The sequence below is a fragment of the Silene latifolia genome, chromosome 1 (genome assembly GCF_048544455.1).
Source record: "Silene latifolia isolate original U9 population chromosome 1, ASM4854445v1, whole genome shotgun sequence".
Taxonomy (NCBI): domain Eukaryota; kingdom Viridiplantae; phylum Streptophyta; class Magnoliopsida; order Caryophyllales; family Caryophyllaceae; genus Silene; species Silene latifolia.
Genome location: NC_133526.1, coordinates 119,531,541 through 119,541,775, shown reverse-complemented (window position 1 = coordinate 119,541,775; position 10,235 = coordinate 119,531,541).

Sequence of the window (10,235 nt, the reverse complement as noted above, 5' to 3'; positions counted from 1 at the left end):
AAGGAAATTATCTTCTTGGGATTCTCTTAAACGCAAGTTGCGTAAGATCGCCAATCTCAAACAATGGAGCACGACGAATAGTGTTGGCGACCCCAAGTCGGCTGCCACCCCAAGTTCCGCGGCAAGAGCGCCCGATTCCAAGGAAACAAGTCTCTCCAAAGTACGATGTTTAAAGTGTCCGGGGTGTGGGCACTATCAAAGCGCGTGTCCAAATGAACGATTGAACACCTTGAGAGACACTGTTGCTTATCAGGATGAGTTGTTTGATGAGAAGGAACGAATGAGTGATGTGTTCAATCTCGAAGAAGGAGAAAAGGACGAGATTATTACAATAGAGCCATTGAGTGATGATGATCAACTTAAAGATGTGATTGAAGAGAACTTATTTTCTTTTGAGGATGAACCTCATACAAAAGGTACTTCTTTATTTGATCCAAATCAACCAATTATTTTTGATGAAGAATTGGAAGGAGTTTATGATGAAACTCACATCGAAGAAAGTGATCATACAAGTTATGACGATGCAACTCAAGACAATCCTAGTCTTGTGCCAATCTCGGATGAGAAAATCAAGGATGTTTTCTCCAAGGAATTACCCGCTGGTTTACCACCTATTCGAGGGATTGAACACCAAATCGATCTCCTACCCAGAGCTCCCTTACCAAATAAAGCGTCCTATAAATGCAACCTAATGGAGACAAAGGAATTGCAAATCGAGGAATTGATGGAACGAGGTTATGTGCGCGAGAGCATAAGTCCATGTGCTGTCCCTACTCTATTTGCTCCAAAGAAGGATGGGACGTGGCGAGTGTGCGCTGATAGTCGAGCCAAGAACAACATAACTATCAAGTATCATTTTCCTATTCCAAGGCTTGGCGACATGCTTGATGAGTTGCATGGATCCAAAACCTTTTCTAAGATCGGCGTGAGGAGTGGTTATCACCAAATGCGAATGAGAGAAAAGAATAAGTGGAAAACCGTGTTCAAAACTAGACATGGGTTATACGAGTGGATCAACATGCCATTCGGATTAATCAATGCTCCGAGTGCTATTATGCGACTCATGAACAAGGTACTCAAACCTTTCTTGAGCAGATTTGTTGTCGTCTACTTGGATGACATTTTGATCTTCGGCCGGAGCAAGGATGATCATTTCAAACGCTTTCGCGAGGTGTTCAATACGCCCCGAGTGCAGCAACTCTATGGTAAAAAGGAGGAGTGTTCATTCTTGGTCGAGAGCGTCATCTTTCTCGACTATATGGTATCTAAAGTCAGGATTTCGGAGGAACAAATCAAAATTGAAGCAACCAAGTCATGGCCTACTCCTAAGACCATCACGGAGGTCCAATCATTTCATAGACTCACCTTATTCTATCGGAGGTTCATTCGGGACTTTAGTACCATTACTAGTCCTATCGCCGAGGGTACGAAGAAGGGAACCTTCGTATGGACCACAGCTGCTCAAAAGGAGTTCGAAACCATTATTCAGAAACTTTGCGAGGCACCGTTATTGGCACTCCCGGATTTCACTCAACCATTTGAGGTGCAATGTGACGCAAGCAGTGTTGGAATTGGAGCCGTATTAATACAAGGAAAGCGACCCATCGCTTATTTCTCCGAGAAATTAAATGGTCCTAGATTCAACTACTCTACGTACGACGAAGAGTTCTATGCGATCGTGAGAACTCTTAATCATTGGAGTCACTACCTTTGGCCGAGTCATTTCATCCTCCACTCGGACCACGAATCACTGAAGCACATCAATGGACAACAAAAGTTAAATCCACGGCATGCCAAGTGGGTGGAGTTCCTACAATCCTTTCACTTTTCATCAAAGTGTAAACATGGCAAGAGTAATGCAGTGGCCGATGCTCTCTCACGACGGTACTCATTATTGAACGTGCTCGATGTCCGATTACTTGGATTTGAGGCATTGAAGGGTTACTACGAGCATGATCCCGACTTTGGAGAAACCTTCGAGATTTGCAAGTCCGGAACTCGTGATGAGTTCATTATTCCAGATGGTTTCCTCTTCAAAGGTAATAGACTTAATGTTCCAAAACTTCCAACTCGGGAACTCCTTATTCGAAAAGCTCATGAAGGTGGACTTGGAGGATATTTCGGGGTAAACAAAACTGTAGATATTCCCAAAGAACATTTTCATTGGCCCCAACTGCAAAGAGTCATGCAGGATGTGATACGAAGGTGGGAACCATATCAAGTCAAAGAACCGTATCAATCACCAATTGACAAATACATTGATGAGAAGCTACATGGTGGGAACTATGATTTCTTATTGAGGTCAATTTTCATGGAAGCTCATGATGATCTTGTTGTTTCAAGCAACCACTATTTGGGTGTTGGTAGAATTGTGCATAAAAGGTGGTGGGAAGGAAATCACAAGAAAGTAAAGCACAAGCAAAGATGGCACAAAATGGTTGTGATTTACAATACTCATTACAAATTCGAATCACCGGAGATGGATAAACGTGAAGACTACATTGAAGATGATGAGCTGAAGAAAAGATCAACGGGGTGCGTAAACTACTTCATGTTCTTAATCAAGTTTGAATCTAACTACCAGATTTGTTTTGATCCCGGTGGCATCAAGGAATCGACTACGTGTTCGGGTTTGTTCGGGTTTATAATATTCATCTTTGATCCATAAGATATCGAGGCAAGAATTGAGGACAATTTTTTTTAAGGGAGAGAATTTGATGCGTATGGCGGGACGATTAATAAACGACCTGATGCGAATATCGACCACATGGAAGAGGTTGTGCTTAATTTAGAGGACCAAGCAAAACCAAGCCCAAATAATGCACTATTCACACACAAAAATTGGATGGGCTCAAATAAAAGAATGGAAATATGTGCAATCGAGACTCAAGGCCGTGGGAACGCTGAAACCGTGTGGGAACAATGAGAGTGGCGGCATCAAGCAAGGGGAGAGGGAAGTGGCGGCATCCAACAAGGGGAGAAGAATCCTATTCTTAGTTTTTTGCATTTTCAAACTAGGTAGAATAAAAGTTGACAAAATAGTCTAGTTTGTGAGTTCTATGTTCATTCATCCTAGAAACTTACAAACTAGCATTAAATGCTTGCTTGGAGGCCAAGGTTTTTTATCCTATATAAGGACCTAACCTCCTCATTTGTAAATCATCCAAGTTGAAGAAAAAACCTTTTAGAGAGAGAAACTTGTTGTTTCAATCTTTTTCAAAGAGTCGATGATTTCGAGTCTTGCCTTGAACTAAGGACGTGCTCATGATTTAAGTTGAATTACTTGACGCGTTTTCGAATAATTCCCCATTGTTATCGCTATAGGTCTAGTGATAGCAAATATCCCATTGGTTCGATCTCTTCACAAGAAATCGAAGCAAATATCCTTTTATTCTTGCACAACATAAACACAAAAACCAAACAAAAAGACTTCCGCTTCGCCCATATCACGCCAAGTGACACGAACTGGTCGGGTTGCACCTAGTGCATTCGGATCTTTCGCTTCACTTGATTTCACAATTAAGTCTTCCGCTCAGAATACGCTTCAGGACTAAAGAACAACGATTCACTAGGAGTAATGAACAAGGACAAATGGTTCACACATTGAGTCACAAGGACAAATGAACAAGGACAAATGGTTCACAAAACGAGTCACAAGGACTAAAGATTAAGGACAAATGGTTTAAACAACGAGTCACATGGACTAAAGAACAAGGACAAATGGTTCACACAACGAGTCACAAGGACTAAAGATTAAGGAGAAATGGTTTAAACAATGAGTCACATGGCCTAAAGAACAAGGAAAAATGGTTCACACAACGAGTCACAAGGACTAATGAACAAGGACTTTCACACAACGAGTCACAAGGACTAAAGAACAAGGACAAATGGTTCACACAAGGACTAAAGAACAACGATTCACTAGGAGTAATGAACAAGGGCAAATGGTTCACACATCGAGTCACAAGCACAAATGAACAAGGACAAATGGTTCACACAACGAGTCACAAGGACTAAAGATTTAGGACAAATGGTTTAAACAACGAGTCACTTGGATGAAAGAACAAGGAAAAATGGTTCACACAACGAGTCACAAGGACTAATGAACAAGGACAAATATTTCACACAACGAGTCACAAGGACTAAAGAACAAGGACAAATGGTTCACACAAGGACTAAAGAACAACGATTCACTAGGAGTAATGAACAAGGACAAATGGTTCACACATCGAGTCACAAGGACAAATGAACAAGGACAAATGGTTCACAAAACGAGTCACAAGGACTAAAGATTAAGGACAAATGGTTTAAACAACAAGACACATGGACTAAAGAACAAGGACAAATGATTCACACAACGAGTCACAAGGACTAAATAATAAGGAGAAATGGTTTAAACAATGAGTCACATGGACTAAAGAACAAGAAAAATGGTTCACACAACGAGACACAAGGAGTAATGAACAAGGACAAATATTTCAGACAACGAGTCACAAGGACTAAAGAACAAGGACAAATGGTTCACACAAGGACTAAACAACAACGATTCACTAGGAGTAATGAACAAGGAAAAATGGTTCACACATCGAGTTACAAGGACAAATGAACAAGGACAAATGGTTCACACAACGAGTCACAAGGACTAAAGATTAAGGACAAATGGTTTAATCAACGAGTCACATGGACTAAAGAACAAGAACAAATGGTTCACACAACGAGTCACAAGGACTAAATATTAAGGAGAAATGGTTTAAACAATGAGTCAGATGGACTAAAGAACAAGGAAAAATGGTTCACACAAGGACTAAACAACAACGATTCACTAGGAGTAATGAACAAGGACAAATGGTTCACACATCGAGTTACAAGGACAAATGAACAAGGACAAATGGTTCACACACGAGTCACAAGGACTAAAGATTAAGGACAAATGGTTTAATCAACGAGTCACATGGACTAAAGAACAAGGACAAATGGTTCACACAACGAGTCACAAGGACTAAATATTAAGGAGAAATGGTTTAAACAATGAGTCACATGGACTAAAGAACAAGGAAAAATGGTTCACACAACGAGTCACAAGGACTAATGAGAAAGGACAAATATTTCACACAACGAGTCACAAGGACTAAAGAACAAGGACAAATGGTTCACACAAGGACTAAAGAACAACGATTCACTAGGAGTAATGAACAAGGACAAATGGTTCACACATCGAGTCACAAGGACAAATGAACCCAAATGGTTCACACAACGACTCACAAGGACTAAAGATTTAGGACAAATGGTTTAAACAACGAGTCACTTGGACGAAAGAACAAGGAAAAATGGTTCACACAACGAGTCACAAGGACTAATGAACAAGGACAAATATTTCACACAACAAGTCACAAGGGCTAAAGAACAAGGACAAATGGTTCACACAAGGACTAAAGAACAACGATTCACTAGGAGTAATGAACAAGGACAAATGGTTCACACATCGAGTCACAAGGACAAATGAACAAGGACAAATGGTTCACAAAACGAGTCACAAGGACTAAAGATTAAGGACAAATGGTTTAAACAACGAGTCACATGGACTAAAGAACAAGGACAAATGGTTCACACAACGAGTCACAAGGACTAAAGATTAAGGAGAAATGGTTTAAACAATGAGTCACATGGCCTAAAGAACAAGGAAAAATGGTTCACACAACGAGTCACAAGGAGTAATGAACAAGGACAAATATTTCAGACAACGAGTCACAAGGACTAAAGAACAAGGACAAATGGTTCACACAAGGACTAAAGAACAACGATTCACTAGGAGTAATGAACAAGGACAAATGGTTCACACATCGAGTCACAAGGACAAATGAACAAGGACAAATGGTTCACAAAACGAGTCACAAGGACTAAAGATTAAGGACAAATGGTTTAAACAACAAGACACATGGACTAAAGAACAAGGACAAATGATTCACACAACGAGTCACAAGGACTAAATAATAAGGAGAAATGGTTTAAACAATGAGTCACATGGACTAAAGAACAAGGAAAAATGGTTCACACAACGAGTCACAAGGAGTAATGAACAAGGACAAATGGTTCACACATCGAGTTACAAGGACAAATGAACAAGGACAAATGGTTCACACAACGAGTCACAAGGACTAATGAGAAAGGACAAATATTTCACACAACGAGTCACAAGGACTAAAGAACAAGGACAAATGGTTCACACAAGGACTAAAGAACAACGATTCACTAGGAGTAATGAACAAGGACAAATGGTTCACACATCGAGTCACAAGGACAAATGAACCCAAATGGTTCACACAACGACTCACAAGGACTAAAGATTTAGGACAAATGGTTTAAACAACGAGTCACTTGGACGAAAGAACAAGGAAAAATGGTTCACACAACGAGTCACAAGGACTAATGAACAAGGACAAATATTTCACACAACAAGTCACAAGGACTAAAGAACAAGGACAAATGGTTCACACAAGGACTAAAGAACAACGATTCACTAGGAGTAATGAACAAGGACAAATGGTTCACACATCGAGTCACAAGGACAAATGAACAAGGACAAATGGTTCACCAAACGAGTCACAAGGACTAAAGATTAAGGACAAATGGTTTAAACAACGAGTCACATGGACTAAAGAACAAGGACAAATGGTTCACACAACGAGTCACAAGGACTAAAGATTAAGGAGAAATGGTTTAAACAATGAGTCACATGGCCTAAAGAACAAGGAAAAATGGTTCACACAACGAGTCACAAGGAGTAATGAACAAGGACAAATATTTCAGACAACGAGTCACAAGGACTAAAGAACAAGGACAAATGGTTCACACAAGGACTAAAGAACAACGATTCACTAGGAGTAATGAACAAGGACAAATGGTTCACACATCGAGTCACAAGGACAAATGAACAAGGACAAATGGTTCACAAAACGAGTCACAAGGACTAAAGATTAAGGACAAATGGTTTAAACAACAAGACACATGGACTAAAGAACAAGGACAAATGATTCACACAACGAGTCACAAGGACTAAATAATAAGGAGAAATGGTTTAAACAATGAGTCACATGGACTAAAGAACAAGGAAAAATGGTTCACACAACGAGTCACAAGGAGTAATGAACAAGGACAAATGGTTCACACATCGAGTTACAAGGACAAATGAACAAGGACAAATGGTTCACACAACGAGTCACAAGGACTAAAGATTAAGGACAAATGGTTTAATCAACGAGTCACATGGACTAAAGAACAAGAACAAATGGTTCACACAACGAGTCACAAGGACTAAATATTAAGGAGAAATGGTTTAAACAATGAGTCAGATGGACTAAAGAACAAGGAAAAATGGTTCACACAAGGACTAAACAACAACGATTCACTAGGAGTAATGAACAAGGACAAATGGTTCACACATCGAGTTACAAGGACAAATGAACAAGGACAAATGGTTCACACACGAGTCACAAGGACTAAAGATTAAGGACAAATGGTTTAATCAACGAGTCACATGGACTAAAGAACAAGGACAAATGGTTCACACAACGAGTCACAAGGACTAAATATTAAGGAGAAATGGTTTAAACAATGAGTCACATGGACTAATGAACAAGGAAAAATGGTTCACACAACGAGTCACAAGGACTAATGAGAAAGGACAAATATTTCACACAACGAGTCACAAGGACTAAAGAACAAGGACAAATGGTTCACACAAGGACTAAAGAACAACGATTCACTAGGAGTAATGAACAAGGACAAATGGTTCACACATCGAGTCACAAGGACAAATGAACCCAAATGGTTCACACAACGAGTCACAAGGACTAAAGATTTAGGACAAATGGTTTAAACAACGAGTCACTTGGACGAAAGAACAAGGAAAAATGGTTCACACAACGAGTCACAAGGACTAATGAACAAGGACAAATATTTCACACAACAAGTCACAAGGACTAAAGAACAAGGACAAATGGTTCACACAAGGACTAAAGAACAACGATTCACTAGGAGTAATGAACAAGGACAAATGGTTCACACATCGAGTCACAAGGACAAATGAACAAGGACAAATGGTTCACAAAACGAGTCACAAGGACTAAAGATTAAGGACAAATGGTTTAAACAACGAGTCACATGGACTAAAGAACAAGGACAAATGGTTCACACAACGAGTCACAAGGACTAAAGATTAAGGAGAAATGGTTTAAACAATGAGTCACATGGCCTAAAGAACAAGGAAAAATGGTTCACACAACGAGTCACAAGGAGTAATGAACAAGGACAAATATTTCAGACAACGAGTCACAAGGACTAAAGAACAAGGACAAATGGTTCACACAAGGACTAAAGAACAACGATTCACTAGGAGTAATGAACAAGGACAAATGGTTCACACATCGAGTCACAAGGACAAATGAACAAGGACAAATGGTTCACAAAACGAGTCACAAGGACTAAAGATTAAGGACAAATGGTTTAAACAACAAGACACATGGACTAAAGAACAAGGACAAATGATTCACACAACGAGTCACAAGGACTAAATAATAAGGAGAAATGGTTTAAACAATGAGTCACATGGACTAAAGAACAAGGAAAAATGGTTCACACAACGAGTCACAAGGAGTAATGAACAAGGACAAATGGTTCACACATCGAGTTACAAGGACAAATGAACAAGGACAAATGGTTCACACAACGAGTCACAAGGACTAAAGATTAAGGACAAATGGTTTAATCAACGAGTCACATGGACTAAAGAACAAGGACAAATGGTTCACACAACGAGTCACAAGGAGTAAATATTAAGGAGAAATGGTTTAAACAATGAGTCACATGGACTAAAGAACAAGGAAAAATGGTTCACACAAGGACTAAACAACAACGATTCACTAGGAGTAATAAACAAGGACAAATGGTTCACACATCGAGTTACAAGGACAAATGAACAAGGACAAATGGTTCACACAACGAGTCACAAGGACTAAAGATTAAGGACAAATGGTTTAATCAACGAGTCACATGGACTAAAGAACAAGGACAAATGGTTCACACAACGAGTCACAAGGACTAAATATTAAGGAGAAATGGTTTAAACAATGAGTCACATGGACTAAAGAACAAGGAAAAATGGTTCACACAAGGAGTCATAAGGACTAATGAACAAGGACAAATATTTCACACAACGAGTCACAAGGACTAAAGAACAAGGACAAATGGTTCACACAAGGACTAAAGAACAACGATTCACTAGGAGTAATGAACAAGGACAAATGGTTCACACATCGAGTCACAAGGACAAATGAACCCAAATGGTTCACACAACGAGTCACAAGGACTAAAGATTTAGGACAAATGGTTTAAACAACGAGTCACTTGGACGAAAGAACAAGGAAAAATGGTTCACACAACGAGTCACAAGGACTAATGAACAAGGACAAATATTTCACACAACAAGTCACAAGGATTAAAGAACAAGGACAAATGGTTCACACAAGGACTAAAGAACAACGATTCACTAGGAGTAATGAACAAGGACAAATGGTTCACACATCGAGTCACAAGGACAAATGAACAAGGACAAATGGTTCACAAAACGAGTCACAAGGACTAAAGATTAAGGACAAATGGTTTAAACAACGAGTCACATGGACTAAAGAACAAGGACAAATGGTTCACACAACAAGTCACAAGGACTAAAGATTAAGGAGAAATGGTTTATACAATGAGTCACATGGCCTAAAGAACAAGGAAAAATGGTTCACACAACGAGTCACAAGGACTAATGAACAAGGACTTTCACACAACGAGTCACAATGACTAAAGAACAAGGACAAATGGTTCACACAAGCACTAGAGAACAACGATTCACTAGGAGTAATGAACAAGGGCAAATGGTTCACACATCGAGTCACAAGCACAAATGAACAAGGACAAATGGTTCACACAACGAGTCACAAGGACTAAAGATTTAGGACAAATGGTTTAAACAACGAGTCACTTGGACGAAAGAACAAGGAAAAATGGTTCACACAACGAGTCACAAGGACTAATGAACAAGGACAAATATTTCACACAACAAGTCACAAGGACTAAAGAACAAGGACAAATGGTTCACACAAGGACTAAAGAACAACGATTCACTAGGAGTAATGAACAAGGACAAATGGTTCACACATCGAGTCACAAGGACAAATGAACAAGGACAA